Genomic DNA, 15,978 nt, shown 5'->3' with positions numbered 1-15,978 from the left:
ACGTGCGACTGGCAAGCGCAACACTCCAAAAATACCAAAAAGATGAAGAAAAAAAATATAAAAAAAAGTTTAATTCAATTTAAGCACAATGAAATCATATTTTGCAACAAAATGTACAAAATTCAGTTTTGCCCCATGGAAGCTGACAACTTGAAAATGCTTTTCATTTGCTCGACTTTATGTGTGTGGGTGCGTGTGTATTTGAAAGTATGTTTGAGTGTATTTGAGTGTGTATTTACGTAGCTTTGGCAGCTGGCAATTCCATTTCTATTAGCATTAGCTGGACAGCCAAATCATCGTGTGGCAGGTATATTTATCTGTGTGTGTGGGTGTGTGCCTGTGGGACAGCTGCGGGTGTTGTTTGGATAGCCATGCGACTAGAATATGTTGGCATAAATATTTATACGCTTGCAGCGCCGACACAAACACAGACGCAGCCGACAAGCCAAAGCACAAATATGCAAAGCTCTCTAGCTACTGTGTGTGAGTATTTGCGTGTGTGTGTGTATGTGTGCGTATGCCTGACTCTGGCTTCTGTGCACAGTGGGAACTCATTGGAGTGAACAAGTGCGCTTATATAAAAAATATAATTAAATTAATATTGTGTAGAAATTAAATATACAAATTAGAGTTACATCAAAAATTAATAACATACGGTCAATCCTATAGATATACAGCAATGTTATTTCTTTATTAAAAACAGTATGAAATACACGTTTAGAAATACTGAACATATATTTATGACATACAAAAAATAAATTACAAAATTCTGTTCAAATTATTTTTCTTATAAAACTTCAACTTCACCAATGCACGCTCACTGCTTCTCTCACTCTTATTTTTTCGCTCTTTGCATAGTACAGCTTGTGCTCTTAATTAAATTCACTATGTGGGCTTGACTGAATGATGGAGTCTTTGCTGTGCATGCGTGCGGCTGTGTGTGTGTGAGTGTGAATATATGTGTGTGACTACTTGAAAATCACATTAAGCCCGCTGGCATAGCTCTGCCACCAAGTAGGCAGCCAAGGATGTATGACTGACTAACCGTATCTCTCGTTATCTCTTCATCTCTCCCGCTCTCCTTCTGTCTGACTGACCAATTGTTGTATTTGCAAATGGCAACTTGGACTTCAGTGGTTGCTGTTGTTGTTGTTGTTGTTGCGCCTTTTGCCAGTTTTTGCGATTGTATGTGTGTGTGAGTGTATCTTGTTTATTATTCATGCTGTGTGCTCCTTTACACCATTACAAGGTCCTTGTGGCTGACGCTGCGCTCTGTTTAAATGGCGCATAAAATATTAATGGCTTCATTAGCATTCGCACAAATTTCTCATAATTACATAATCAGAAGAGGAGTCGCAGGGCGACCAAAAGGGGAGCCAAATCGAAAACGATGTGCAACATTTTGTGGCAACAAAGGCGCTTTATAGTATGAATTATATACAGTTTTCCACAAAACTGTACAGACGCACAAAGCCTTTTTGGCCAAATTGAGGTCCCTTTGCTGGGCAACGCACTGAGCCGTTAAGTGGGCGGCCAGAGGGAGGAGTTCAAAGTGACAGCAAACATTTTGCCTATGAGCTAGCCGGGATTTGAAATATTGCCGTGCGCATTTGAAAGCAAGAGAGAGATAGATACAGAGAGAGAGAGAGAGAGAGAAAGCGAGTTGAATGAGATGGCAAGCAATAAAATGAAAAATATTTGAACTTTAGCAAAAAGCGCACAAGGATATCAATTCCCAGAAGCATACAAAAATACACAAATGCATGTGCCAGCATGTGTGCGTGTGTATATGTATATGTGTGTGTATGCGTAGTCAAATCCAACTAGAATCAGAATCACAGCAATAAAATTGAAAGAGCGTGCACGAATGCCAATAGAAAACAAACAGCAAGGAGAGGAGAAGCAGAGGCGGATGGGCTGCTCAGTATATTAGGTTGAAGCACAAACAAGTTTTTTCGGCACACAAATGGGACATAAGAGGCAAAAAAAGAAGAAGGCGAAAAGAAAAAGAGGCGCAGAGAAAGGACGAAGGCAACGACAGACAACGTTTATTTGCCTTTTTGCCTCAATGGCAGCAAAGGCGAATTTAAAATGAGAAACGAAATCAACAACAACAATAACAAGAACAACAACAACGAAAACATTGATGAGTGATTCGTGTCAAATTCAGCAAAGCTTTAGAATGTGTCATCCGATATGTAATAAGCTAGAGCACGTGTCCTGCGAAAGGAAAACAATATTAAGGCAGTCAAAGTTACACAAAGGTCAAACGGACCATTATGGCTTTATTTTGCGCCTAATAAATCTCATTATGTCATTATATGCTCGAGCAACAACAACAACCATAACAAGAAACAGCAGAGGTAACCGAAACAGCAGAACAAAAAATAAATAGTAGCCGCTAACTGCGCTGCCGGCTTCGTCGTCGACGTTGTTGAAACGGCAACAGCCAAACGACATGCCAATCAGTAATCAATCCGCACGCACATTGACAACGAGGACGTCGGCAGCCCTGCCGCGCTCTCTCTTCTTCAACCAAAAACAATTTGCTAAGGCAGATATGAGTGATTGCAATTGTATGAAATATCAAATACCCTGTATGCTCAAGAATTTCGTCCATATGAAGAGAATTTTTAAATTATTTGTTTGAATAAAAAATTGGTTGTTTTGCTTAAATCAATACAACACAAAAATAAACAACTATTTGTTATAGATGTCTTCATTTTATAATGAATTATTCTTATTAGAGTCGTATTGGTCTGGTTGTGCCAACTTAATGTTGCCAATAAGAAACTCTACAAAAGGAGCAGCAGCAATGCTGGCAAGTGAGACCACACGACGTCACAGTAAACAAAATGAAAAGAGATAAACATAGAGCAGCACTGCGCAACATGGCGTCAGCAGCAGTCAGCGGCACTGGCGTTGAGCGCGAGCGAGAACGAGAGCGCCCAGAGAGCGAGCGCACAGCAAAAACGCCGCCATTAAAGAAATTCCTCTCAGAGAGTGCGACGTGTATATGTATGGGAATGCTTTAGTGTGCGGCATGCGTGTGCAAATGCCGCAGAGTTGTCGACTTACGAGCGATAAAACCAAATAATCAGTCAAGTTAAGTTATATACTAAATTTTAGACAATACGATTATATTTATAATAACCAAAAAAATAGGTGGATTATTGCAGTTCTAAAGTTCGTGGTTTTTGTTGTCAATTTATTGGCTTGTTTACTTAAAGACTTTAGTTGGCAGCCCTGGCTTGCGCGCCGCTGTGTTGCCAGCGAGAGCCGCTCAATTTATGCGCTTTTTGTACGCGTTGCTCCTTCGTGGCGGACAGTACGGATGAAACACTGTCGACGCAAACTAGGCGAAAAGTTCTATGAGAAATAACAAAAAAATAAAAATAAAAAACAATCCAACATTTTTAGCATAAATTGTGTGCTAAACCATAAGATTTCCATGAGCAAATAGGCAAAGGTAGTAAATCATATATCATGCCTCACAATAATTTATGCAAATAATAAAGTGCTCATGTGTGTGTATATGTGCGTGTATTTGTGTATTAATTTATTCAAACAACACAATAGCAAAAAGTGTTAAAAAAAATTGTCTTGCGTCTATGCCACCTTCTCTTCGTGCTCGCCGCGGCGCGTCTTGTGTGTTTCTCGGTGTATTCGTGTGTGTGTTTGTCTGTTTGTGTGCATGAGTGTTTTAAGCAATTAACCAGCAGCAGTGTAGAAATGCCAAAAACGCATTAAAAATTATTACTCGTTGGCTGTCTGTCATTCACAAGAAACAGCAAAAGCAACAACAACAACAACAATACACAAGTGCTTTTTGCCGCCGCTACTCATAAAACAAATTACCCACTTGGGCTTGACTGTTATGCGTGCGTGCGTATGTGTGTATATATTTGTATATGTGTGAAAAGAGCAGCGTAATCATCATCAGCAGTCGTTGACTGACACAAGCAAAGCTACAACTACACTCATACATATATATATATATACATACACTACTATATACGAATACTGATGCAAACAAAAAAGTAGTAAGCAGTCGCCGCAATAGTAGTAAAACGGCCAAAAAGGCAGTGGCAATATGTTGCCACCAACAACAAAAACAACAACCACAGCAGCCGTATAATACCGGAATAAAATTTCTATACAGCGCGTTTGTCGACGTCGTCGTCGTCTTCTCTCACATGAGCTGTGCATATGTATGTGTGCATTACTCTCGCTCTTGCTCTCGCTCTCAGCTGCTGCTCTCTGTCGCTCTTGTACTATGGCTGCAGTGAGCGACAGTTTTTTATTTTTTTTTTCGGTTATAGCAACAATGTTGGGCAGCAGAAGCATCGCGTAGCGAAGTTGTTGGCGTTAAGGCAAATGTTTGTGTGTTTGTAATTGCGATGCATACACATGTATGCGTACATTTTGTATGGTTGTGTGTGTGTGTGAATATGCGAGTTTTTTATGTTTCGCACAAACATTGCGGTAAAAGAACGCCGACAAACGTTCGTCGCTGGTCGCTTAGTCGCTCTCACTAATTGTGACGTCTGCGCGCGTGCGTCAAGTCGGTCGGTCGCTCCGTCTGTCTGTCGTTCGGTCCGTCGGTTGGTCGTTTGGTCGGTCATTTCGTTGTACAACTAACTCCCCCGTGTATTTTTTACTTTAATTGTGTATGCCTGTGTGTGTGCGCGCGCTCCAAACATACTCACACACTCGCACACACAGCTTCGCCGCTCTCGCTCTCACACAAAGTGCCGTTTTTGTATTTGTAGAAGAAGAAATAAAAAAAGAAAACAACTAACCTCATAAAAAAGTTCATGCAGTGAAAAAAAAAAAACCAAGAAAATTTGCCAGAAGCATATTTGTCAAATAAAAAAAGTAATAACAGAAAAAAAGAAAAGTAAAAGAGTGTGCGCAATCTGTACCCTTCTCGCTCTTGCTCTTATATAAATGGCAAATAATTCTTGAGATTGGCTACAACAACAACAACGACGTGAAAAAGGAAAGCTCTGCCTACAACAACGAAAATTTGTGGATTTACATTTCCTGTGTGCAGCAGCAGCAGCACCAACAACAACGCTTTCGTCGGCGTTTCTTTTGTGGATTATTACTACCTAAAAACCGCTGCTCACTTTGCGGGCCGCACTCTCTCACTCAGTCGCTCTCTGTCGCACGCGAGTGCAAGGGTCGCTGCGCGAGCAAGCCAGAGCCAGCAGGCAACGAAAATCCTCGTTCGCACCTTGCTCCCCACCATTCTCTCTCATACTCCACTCTCACCCATCCACTACTACTCACCATTCTGTGTCTCTCCCCTAACGTCGCTCACTGCCGTCGCCGCCAACAACTGAAAACAACAAGAACGGCAACAACAACAACAACCACAACAGCGACTGCATGCTGTCGTCTATGAAGCAGGAACGAGCATATCAACAGCAGAAATTGCGATTATTTTGGATTTATAAAAAGGCAAGTAAGCAAACCTAACCAAACACTTCTCATATGTATGCATATGTGTGAGTATGTATGAATATATGAGTGAACGTCTCTCTGTGTGTATGTATGTGTGTACATGTGTATATTTGTTTAATGTGGCATGCTATAAATCCCAAAAGACGGCCCCCCGCCGCCTTACGTTTCGCTGTTGTGCGTGGAAGCGAGATAGTTGGCTGCGTGTGGCAGAGCGAGAGCGGGCAAGAGAGTAAATTGATTTCCAGTTTGATTAATTGCCGCTTGCTGCTGCTGCTGCTGTTGCCGTTGCTGCGGGGCGCATGTTTCTTTTCTTTTTTTTTTTTTTTTTCGTTTTTGATTTTTTTCTCTCTTGCCTCAAGTTAATGCCAATTAAGGTGTTTCAATTTAAGCCGATTTGTAATTAAATGGGGTTTTTTTTTTTTTTTTTGTTTGATCTGACCTCCCGGCACACCCGGGCTGTCCGCTCAAGCGATTAGAAATCGTCAGGCGGCTGCGCAGCAATTTGCCCATAAATATGTATAAACATGCTAAAAACATGTCAAAAAAATTGCCATTTTCAGATTTATGGCTGACGATTTAAATTGTTGCGTTTCGTATTTTTGTTGTATGTCGCGCTCATTAAACGTGGGAAGTTTGCTTTTTAAGTATTTAGGGAATTAAATATTTCCCCCGCTGCTATTTTCTATGTGTGTGGGTATGTATGTATATATGTGTGTGTATTGTGACGCGGCGGTGACAAGCAAATGACGGCTCATTGAGTTTTTATTATTACGAATTTAAAGTGCAGGAGCACACTCACACAAATACACACAGTCTGTCACACACACGCACTCACACTCGCTAAGAGAAATTCCCATAAAAGGGGCGTCGTCGACAAACAAAAGGGACGAACAGAGCAAATACATGCATAAATACAAATGAAAAAGGAATCACGCTGCCTAATGAAGCCTGCGGCGCGCAGCGCAGTCAGGTCGGCCATGTTGGGGAGTACGAAGTGACGAAACGACGAAGCGACCAAACGACGAAGCGACCAAACGACGAACCGGCCGAAAGACGAACGATAAACAAACCGTGTGCGCAGTATGAGAGAGAAGCAATGAAGGGGGAGGGATAGGAGGACCAAGCGCACGTAGCCCACTCAGCTCCCTTTTGGGCGCCGCGTTTGTCGCTTTCTCTCTCTTTCTCGCTCGCTCTCGCACCAAATCATTTTGCTTCTTTGGCCTGTTCTAGCGCACGGAGAATTGGCTTCTGCTGTGTTGCGTGTTTTTGTTTTTGCTTTGATAAGTTCTTGCCTGGGCGTGTTTTGCATTTAGTTGAAATTATGAAATTTCAACAGTGAGTAAGTGTGTGTGTGCTGTGTCTGTGTGTATATGAGTACAGCAAGTGGTGTTTGTGTTTATGATAAAGACATTTATTTTCTTAATGACTTATGACTGTGCAATTCGCTTACGTTTGCCATGCGAATAAAGATAAAGAGTAATTGAAAGTTTTTTTTCTTTTACAACTTTTAAAGAATTGATTTTTAATGAGTTTTTAGTAGCACGCTTTTAAGGGTGCAGTAATAGTATAAAGGGTGAAATAAATTTGAAAGTTGATGAAAAAGGAAATTGAATATGATTTATAGATTTAATATTTGTTATATAATCAAGAGCGAAAATATGGCTTTTATTTAATTGTGCTCAACATAAAATTTATCAGCTGTGCATAGGGCGGAAATTGTTTTCAGGCACTTATATAAATAAAATATATATAAAAGCTATTATTCTTAAAATTCGTATTAAAATGTTTTGATAATGTTCGGTTTATCACCTATTTTTATTCAGCATTTAGTGCTTAGTCGCGCTACTATTTTGCTGTATACATTTATAGAAATTTTTGTATTTTATTTTTGCGCTGTCAGATAATTAAACAAACGAACTGCGTTAAACGCTCTATAAACAAACATAATGAAACAGAACAGCAACAGCAGCAGCCGCAACATCAGCTAGTCATCGACTGCAGATGGCGCTACAGATACGGCCAGAGATACAAGCAATAGATAGACAGATACAGAACAGCAGCAACAGCAGCAGTAGCAGCCACCGCACAATTAAGCATCTATTAGACGCGCTCTCTCGGTCATAACATTAAAAATGCTTTACACAAATGGGCAGCAGCGAGCAGGCCGCAGTAAGAAGGCAGCTAGTCAACCCCTGCTCCTGCCCCAACACCAGTCCCAGCCAGTTCGCCAGTCAGCCAGCCAGCTGAGCAACCGCAAAAGCTAGCTAAATCCAAAGTCACACAAAAAAAAACAAAACAAAAGCAACACAAGTGGCAGTTGGGGTTGAAGTGGGAGTAGAGAGGGGCAGGCAGAGAGAGGGTGGCTTGGTGGCGCGCACAATCGTGACGCCAACTTAGTTACGGTCATTAGCACCAGCAGCGCCGGCAGCGACAGGCCAAAGCTGCTTGCCTATGCTCTATATGCATGTATTAAACACACAGACACACATACAGGGACCGGCACGCACACAGGCATACATAATAATTTGTCACACTGTCGGAGTCGCTGGCAAACGCTGGTAAAAGTTGCTCCCAGCTATAACAGCAACAACAACAACAGCAGCAGCAGTCAAGACTTGTACAAGATACATGCACAACTACACAGATACACACACACTTACACAGAGAGACACTCACACATACGTTAACTGACTTTTAGTTGGCGTATTGGGAGCTTTTGCCTTTTTCTGCAAAGTGTAATTGGCTTTGTTGATGTTGTTGTTACTGCTGCTGCTGCTGCTGTTGTTGTTGTTGTTGTTGTTGTTGCTGTTGTTGGTTGTTTGGCATTTGCCACCGTTCTGCGCCTCGAGACGATAACAATTTGAACGCTACAAATGTGTCAATTGCCTGACAAAACATTCCATGCACACATACTCTCTCACACACACACACGTTCACATATAAGCACACCCATACATGCTTGTACGTAAATATAATTATATTTAGTTAAAGACTTGGTTTGCCTGCGCCTAATCTTTGCTTTGGCAAGCATTGTCATTTGTTTTCGGAGCTTAATTAACATGCGAATCAACACGAAATGTTAATTTGATGCTGTTAACATTATGTTAGCATTAAAATTGTCATATCATCATATTTAATAATTATTTATAACAGCTGTTGCTGATGATGCCTGCAAATGTTAATTGAATACTATTGCGCTGTTATTTGCATACTGTTAGGTCGCTGTTAAGGTGCTTCATGCTATTTAAATGATCTGTAAGCTGTTTATTGAGCTTACGTTTGTTAACTTAGTATCACTAACTGTCTGTCATAGATAACATTTTAATTTTGCTGTTGACATTCACATTAGTTAGTGATAAATTGTTGAAATGTCTATTGCTTGCTGTTAATTTGCAACGAATTTTTTGTGATAACAGTTGAAGGACGTGCAAAAGATAATTAGACCATATCACTGGCAATTCAATGCTGTTAAGTTTTTGTTCATTTTATGTTAGTCAAATTTCTTTCAATTGAAATAAGCAGTGGATAGGTTAATGGGCCTTTAAGCATTTCTATGCTATATTAACTGATTTAAATATGTTATTCGATTATGTTAAGTTTCTGCTATGTCACTTTTAACTATTTTCTATGTTAGATTTATGTTAACTAACGCTATAATATGTCAAATGCTAGTGCATTACTGTTAAGCTACTTCAACTTTATGCAGTGTTAAATGTTTAACAAACTTGGAGAAACATTCTCTTGTATACCGATCCATTCTACTTCTCACACAACTGCATACATGTATTACTCGACAATTTTGAAATGATTAAATGGATTATGCTCAGAAATGGAAATTGAGCTGACTTCAAAATTATTTCAAGCGCCACTCGTATTCGGCTCCCTGTATTCGCGACTTAATATAAATCAGTCTGAGACACAAACAGAGCTATGTACGTACGTATATACATCTGTACAGACAGATACGGCTCAGTCGCTTAAGTTGGGCCATTTGTCAGGGCCCCGCCTCGTCGACACGATTAAAGCAAATTGATTTGTTCAATTCTCATAAATGTCTGACAGTGACAAACGTTTTTTTCCCATTTTTTTTTTTTACTATTTTTTTCTTGCTACTTGCCTCTCGTTTCAATACGCCCATGCAAATTAACAGTCAAGTTTTAAGCTTGTAGCGAGTTTCAATTGTGCAAAACTGAACGACAATAAAATTTATACACACTATAAGAGAATACTATTGAATATTAAATCAAATGCTAATTAAATAATAAATACAATAATCAATGATATCATAATAAATTGTTTAGATGAAAACTACATTCCAATTAAACTTCAGTAAATATATATCCCTAATTAAATTGAATGTAAAGTATTATTTGAATACTCTAGAATTGTTTTTATTTATCGTAACATATCTAATATAGTTTATTAAATTAATATACTCTAGCCAAAAGTGGATGTTCAATTAATTGGAATTTGATTTGATTTTATTTTTTGCTCTACTTTAACCTCAGCATATAAATAAATTTTATAGCATTCATTCTAATTGCGCTTAATCAATAACAATTTCAAATGCTATTCAGCTTGATGACAAGAGCTCATAAAAATGATTGTTGTTGTTTTTGCTTTCCACTTTAAGCGAGTCTCAAAATTTCAAACAATAATAAAATTGAACATTAAAAAAAAAAATCGTATTTTTATTTGCGAATTTGTACAACATTTCATAATAATAAACGAATGTTAAAGGCCGAACTGAACGTTTAAAAACAGAGCGAGAGAGGGAGGCAGGATGAAGGCAGAGAGGAAGCGAGTGCGGTAGGGGCAAGGGAACATGATATGGCGGGTTTTTAGTAAAAACAAACAAGCCGCAATCAACAAGAGCGTCATTAAAAAAGCAAATTTCTGAACACGCTAAACACATGTAGGAAAAAAAAAAAAAAAAAAAAAAAAATAGCCAAGAAAAAAAAAAACAACACCAGAGGCACGAAAGCGTTCAACGTTCACTAGATAATGTGGGCCAAGCAACAACAATAGCCACAACAACAACAACATCAGTAGTAACAATAGCAACAACAACTAAAGCAACAAAAGAGACAACTACAATAAAAGCTGCAAAAACTCAATTTTCAGCAACAAGAGAAGCGACGAGGCGCAGCGGCTGGCAAATTGATTGTGATGAGGTCTTTTTTTTCAATTTTCGTTGTTAAATACCCTGTAATTATAAGAAAATAGTAAAGAAAAGTGGGTATATGAAACAGAGACAACAAGAATGAGTCAAAACTGCAAAATTTTACTAGGAAAATAACAATGAATAATATATTAGGTCTAACATTCTATGTAGTTCAAAGAAAAAACATAAAACTCTTTAGTATTGGGTATCTACGATCTGGTTACTCGCAGTTAACTTGCGTTTTTTCTCGCATATTTAAAAGTCAATGCGAAAATTGAGTTGAAGTTTGTGGCGAGTTTCTTTTGAGATACACACGCCGCACAGCCAATGCCAGGCGCACAAGTCAGAGATGTAAATTGACTGCTTTGATAATTAATTAATGCTGCACAGATACAGATACATTGCGAGCCATAGATACGACTAGAAATACAGCAATTTATACATATACATATAGATACAGATACATTTTAAGTTGTAGATTTTGAGACAGTTAGAGATGGACCTATAAATACAGTTAGCGCTATTGATGCATATACAGATACTATAGCTATATATACAGTTAAAGATATGCAGATACATATCAGTTTTAGCTATAGATACAGATACAGTAATTAATATAGATGGGAATAAATACATGGATACATATATTAATATCAACTTTAGTTAGATACTACTACATCTATAGATACATGTATAGATACTACATCTATAGATACACGTATTGATACGAATCTAAAGATATTGTTATAGATCTACAGATACGGCAACAGCTATTGATGCAGATAGAGATAGATTTCAAGTCATTGTTACGGATACAGATACAAATAAAATTGTCCACTAATATATTCAGCTAGTCACATCTACTAAGCTTTACATTTGCATATTTCCAGAAACAGCAAACTCAAATGAAAGCGGCATAAAAAATAAATTCATATAAAAAAAAAAAAAAAACAATTTAAACAAGTTGAATTTAATGCGACAACTCGAAGCACAGATAACTCAATTTAACTCTGAATGGAAGAGGGTGTGGGCAGAGGTGGGGGTAGATGGGCGAGTCAACATTTGATAGCCACTAATTCATTGTTGGCGGCATAAAATGTGCATAAATAAAAACAATTAATTATAATACGTAAATATTGCAAATATCACAATAAACAAGCAACAACAATAAATTAAAATTAAAATAAAAAAATATGAAAAAAAAAATACAAAATCTGAATACATAAAAAGCCGATAAATGTAATTAATATTTATTTTCACATATCTCTGACAGCAACAAATTCCAAATGAAATGCAAACAATTCCCGATAACATGCAATCAATAAAAAGAAAATGAAAATGAAAAAAAAAAAGGAAAACTGTGGGGAAAACTATGTGGAAAAGCGTAATTATTCAGTTTGGCATGTGAAATGCAAATATTTCATAATTACAAATAAATAGATTGCAATAAATTCTTTACGGCTCTATACACATAATTAAATCATGCAATTTGTCAGAGCCGGAGTGACAGAGGGCACAAAATGTGGCCAGGTGAGAGTTGGCCATACAATTTTCCACACAGCTTTCAGACCAGTTTTTGTCTGGGATTTTATTTCAATAATTTAATCAGCCAATATTTGAATGGACAGCTCATAATTGTACATAAAACATTTTTATAGACTAACTTTAATTAAGCTTAAAATGAGTGGCAGGGGCTGTCTGGATCTCTATGGATGGGTTTTCGAATAGGTAAACTATAGTTTAAGTGTGGTTGATAGAGACTGAAACTTCAGCTCTTCAGCCCTGACTCATTTAGAAGCCTGATAAACGAAAAAAATAATCTAATATGCATAAATTTCTTTCTATATACATATATGAATATAAATGTATATACATAATAGTATTTTTCTAATGATGTCTGGCGCCTTATACGCGATCGTCAGAAAATTTGAATATGAATGCGAAAACATTGTGTGAACAATTTAAAGATCTTTTCAGCCTTATTTCGTTCATTCTGTTGGAATTATCTTGAACATTATATTTCATTGCTAATTGACGGATGCTTTCAAATGGCGATCATTCACATGAGATCTTTATACGCCTCTAATCGCATTTCTGGATAAATGCCAAAATGTGCGTTGTTAACATACGTCTAATATATGTATGTGTGTGTGTGTGTGTGTGTGTGTAGATGTCTGTTATATCTTTCTCTTCTTTGTATCGCTATACATATCTGTATCTAAATTGCGATCGCTACACGCGCCGTCATTTGAGGCCAGAAATAGCAACACGCAAACGCCATGCGCTAAATTTAATTTAGCAGCGTAATCAAAAGCAAGAGACAACAAAAACAATATGAAATATGAAAGCTAAAGCTACAGCGAAGCTTAGATGCTCTGGTTAAGACTATGTTAAGCCTATGTTAGCGAGGCAATGGCAAGCATCTTAATGTTGATAGACCTAACATAATTATGTTAGTGTTTGCAGAAATTTTTATTTGCCTAACATGTTGTAAATGTTAATGATAAATAAATAGATTACATAAATCTGCATTGAATGCATTTGCTTTGCATTCAACAGTTATGTTAAGCATGCAACATTTTATGTTAGACATACACAAAATGTTATGCTGAATATTTAACACTTTGTGTTAATGTTAGACAAACTTTAAAAATTCTCTAATTTTTGAAAGAAGCTGCCATTGTTCAATATAATTTTAACAGAAAGCGAAGTCTTAAGGGAATGTGAGACTAGCTAAATGTAACTTTTAGCATAACTATGCTAATAGTGTGAGGAATTTTAATTTTATTTATACATATACGGCTGTTCAATGAGTCAATATTAAGTATACGTAAAGTTTAATGAAAAAAATTACACTATGAATATACTGTTAATATTTATATGTAAATTTTAAAAATATGCAGTTTAAATTTACTGAGAGTTCACATTGTCTGATTGACTCGATATTTTGTACTAATACATAACAATATTAAAACTATATAACTTGCCAATATACAAATATTTTATGAATAACCAGGCCTCAATTTTATTTTCAACAAAATTCTCATTTGTTATTCCCCAGCTAAAAGAGGCTATTAAATTGGCTTTATTAACAACAGGCTCTTTGTATCGAATAATTTGTTGAATATACATAGTTGATTCTATGCCTAACGCCATTCACCTGGCGCCTTGGCCAAATAGCAAATTATTAATCTTTAGGCCACACGGTTTTGGGCAATATGCCAGCAAGATTGATTTTACAACAATGTCTATATATATCTACTATATTTTTTTTTTTTTTTTTGTTGTAAACAAAATGAACAAGAGTCATAAAAATGTATCCAATAGATACAGATGTATCTGTGTCTCTCCATCTCCCTCCCTCTCTTTATATGGCTGGGCTTTTCGTGTATCTCATAAAATTCACGCTGTTTGTTTATTTTGCCAGCGGCCTTTTATTTATTTTTGTTTTCTTCTTCTACTGCTTGTGGCTCTTTCGCTCTTTTGTTATTGCATATTTATTTTGTTGTATGTCGTTTGTCTTGTTGTTGTTGTTGTTGAATCGTCAAACGGCGCTGTCGGTTTTTCCTCTTCATCTTCAGCTTTATTCTTTTGTTGCGTCTGGGCGTGGCATTAAAGTAATGAGCATGTTGGTAAGGGGGACGTGAGGGGCGCGCTCAGCATAGTTCATCAAGCGAAGCGTGCTTTTCAAATCAAGCAGCAAAAAGCATCTGCTAACAGCCTCTCTTCTCATGCCCCTCTTTGCATCTCTTGTCATGCCTCTCTTCATCAACATCCAGCGCTGCCTAACTGTTTGTCTGTCCGCTCTCTTTGCGTCTTTGACTGACGATGACTTTTTTTTAGGTTGTCTCCTTTGGCTGCGGCTTCGCTTAAATACCGAGCTAAGCACCTTTTTTTTCTGCTGTTTACTGCTGCAACAACAACAACAACAACGAGAGCGCCCGCTGTGCTGCGCTGCTACTGAGCAAAGCTTTTATGGCCAAGCGCAGAATACGGCGCTGACTGCGGCGCTAACTGCGGCGCTGCCGCTGGCACTGGCACAGCTGCTGCTGCAGCAGCAGTTCTTCTCGCATATTTATTTTGATATCTTTTATGGTACTTTATTTGGCGGCTTAGCTACCCCGCCACGCAAATAAAACTCGCCAGTTTTGTTGATTTTATGCGGCCGCCGACAGCGCTGCTTGAGACGCGGCTGAATGTAAATAAAGCAGCGACAGACAGTGAGAGAGAGAGAAAGAGAGAGATAGCAATAGAGTGGACAGACAATAACTTGAATGTGCCTCGACTTTGACATGCCCTATAAAGCAGTTATGTACATAGTTAGACTAATGCTCCTCTCTTGGAAACATACATTAAAGAATGTAGGCAAATAATCTTTATCTCAACCTAACTGTAAATATTTATCTCTTAAGCACATGCAATATATTTCTGTTAAGTTCAACTTGTATAAGTTAATCTACCCTCTTGAGACAAGCAGCTGCGCTCAGCCCTCAACATTCTTCTTCACCCTCTCTCTCACGCTCTCTCCCACATATCAATTCGGCTTAAGCTTTATGGCCATAAAAAGATTATGGCATATTATTTTATATTTTGCCTTAATTTATGTATTTTCTTATGAATTTTTTATGTAGCCACGTTTTATGTTTAATGAATTCGCTGCTGCTGCGATTTATGATTAGCTGTGTGCTCGTTTTTTTGTTTGTTTGTTTTTTTATTAATTTTTTTTAAACAATAAAAGAGAGGCAGATGAGGTCTTGGCTTTTTGAAAAATTATTTAATTTGAATGCATTTGAGGCATTGTGCAATTTACTTCAATTGCCAATTGTTTGCAATTACTTGCCTGATTATCATAATAATCATTAGCTTATATGATTATCAACATCATTATTATAACTATTAGTATTATTATTACTCTGGACATTTGCGTGATAATTGTAGACGTGGTGTACACGAGTCGATTATAGACATACACATACAATTCAATATTTAGAAAAAAAGACCTCAGGGTATTTTTCTTTTTATTTTTTTTTTTACAAATTGCTTAATATGGACATTCAACTCGATTCTGTGGTTTCTCACAGAGCAAACGGCGACTGGGTGCATTAACATAATTGCCGTAATTTATGAGACCCAATTTGAAAACGAGCAACAACAATTTCAAGTGTGGGGGCTACACAGACACACACATACACAGTCATCACACAAATTAGTTGCATTTAAAGTTGTGCTCTCTTTTGCTCTGGTCAGTTGTGTGAGAGGGGCCAAAGGGGGTGGGAAGCCGCATAACTGACACACGACTCTCCAAGTGTCGCTCTCTTGCGGCTGCGACAAGTCTTAAGCGAGGG

The 15,978-nt window shown here is 37.7% G+C and overlaps 1 protein-coding gene across 1 annotated transcript in view; it reads left to right on the top strand.

Annotated features, from left to right (window-relative positions):
* The first annotated feature begins 3,281 nt into the window (after positions 1-3,281).
* The window catches only part of sbb (scribbler), a 109,666-nt gene continuing 96,969 nt past the window's right edge, over positions 3,282-15,978 (top strand). Inside the window, exons 1-2 of the mRNA XM_089471234.1 lie at positions 3,282-3,469; positions 4,773-5,466. The gene's annotated coding sequence lies outside the window, so the exon portion shown is untranslated. The remainder of the gene's footprint in view (positions 3,470-4,772; positions 5,467-15,978) is intronic.

The sequence above is a fragment of the Drosophila arizonae genome, chromosome 5 (genome assembly GCF_054131065.1).
Source record: "Drosophila arizonae isolate 15081-1271.41 chromosome 5, UAZ_ARI_1.0, whole genome shotgun sequence".
Classification (NCBI taxonomy): domain Eukaryota; kingdom Metazoa; phylum Arthropoda; class Insecta; order Diptera; family Drosophilidae; genus Drosophila; species Drosophila arizonae.
This window is presented reverse-complemented; position numbering and strand designations above follow the sequence as displayed.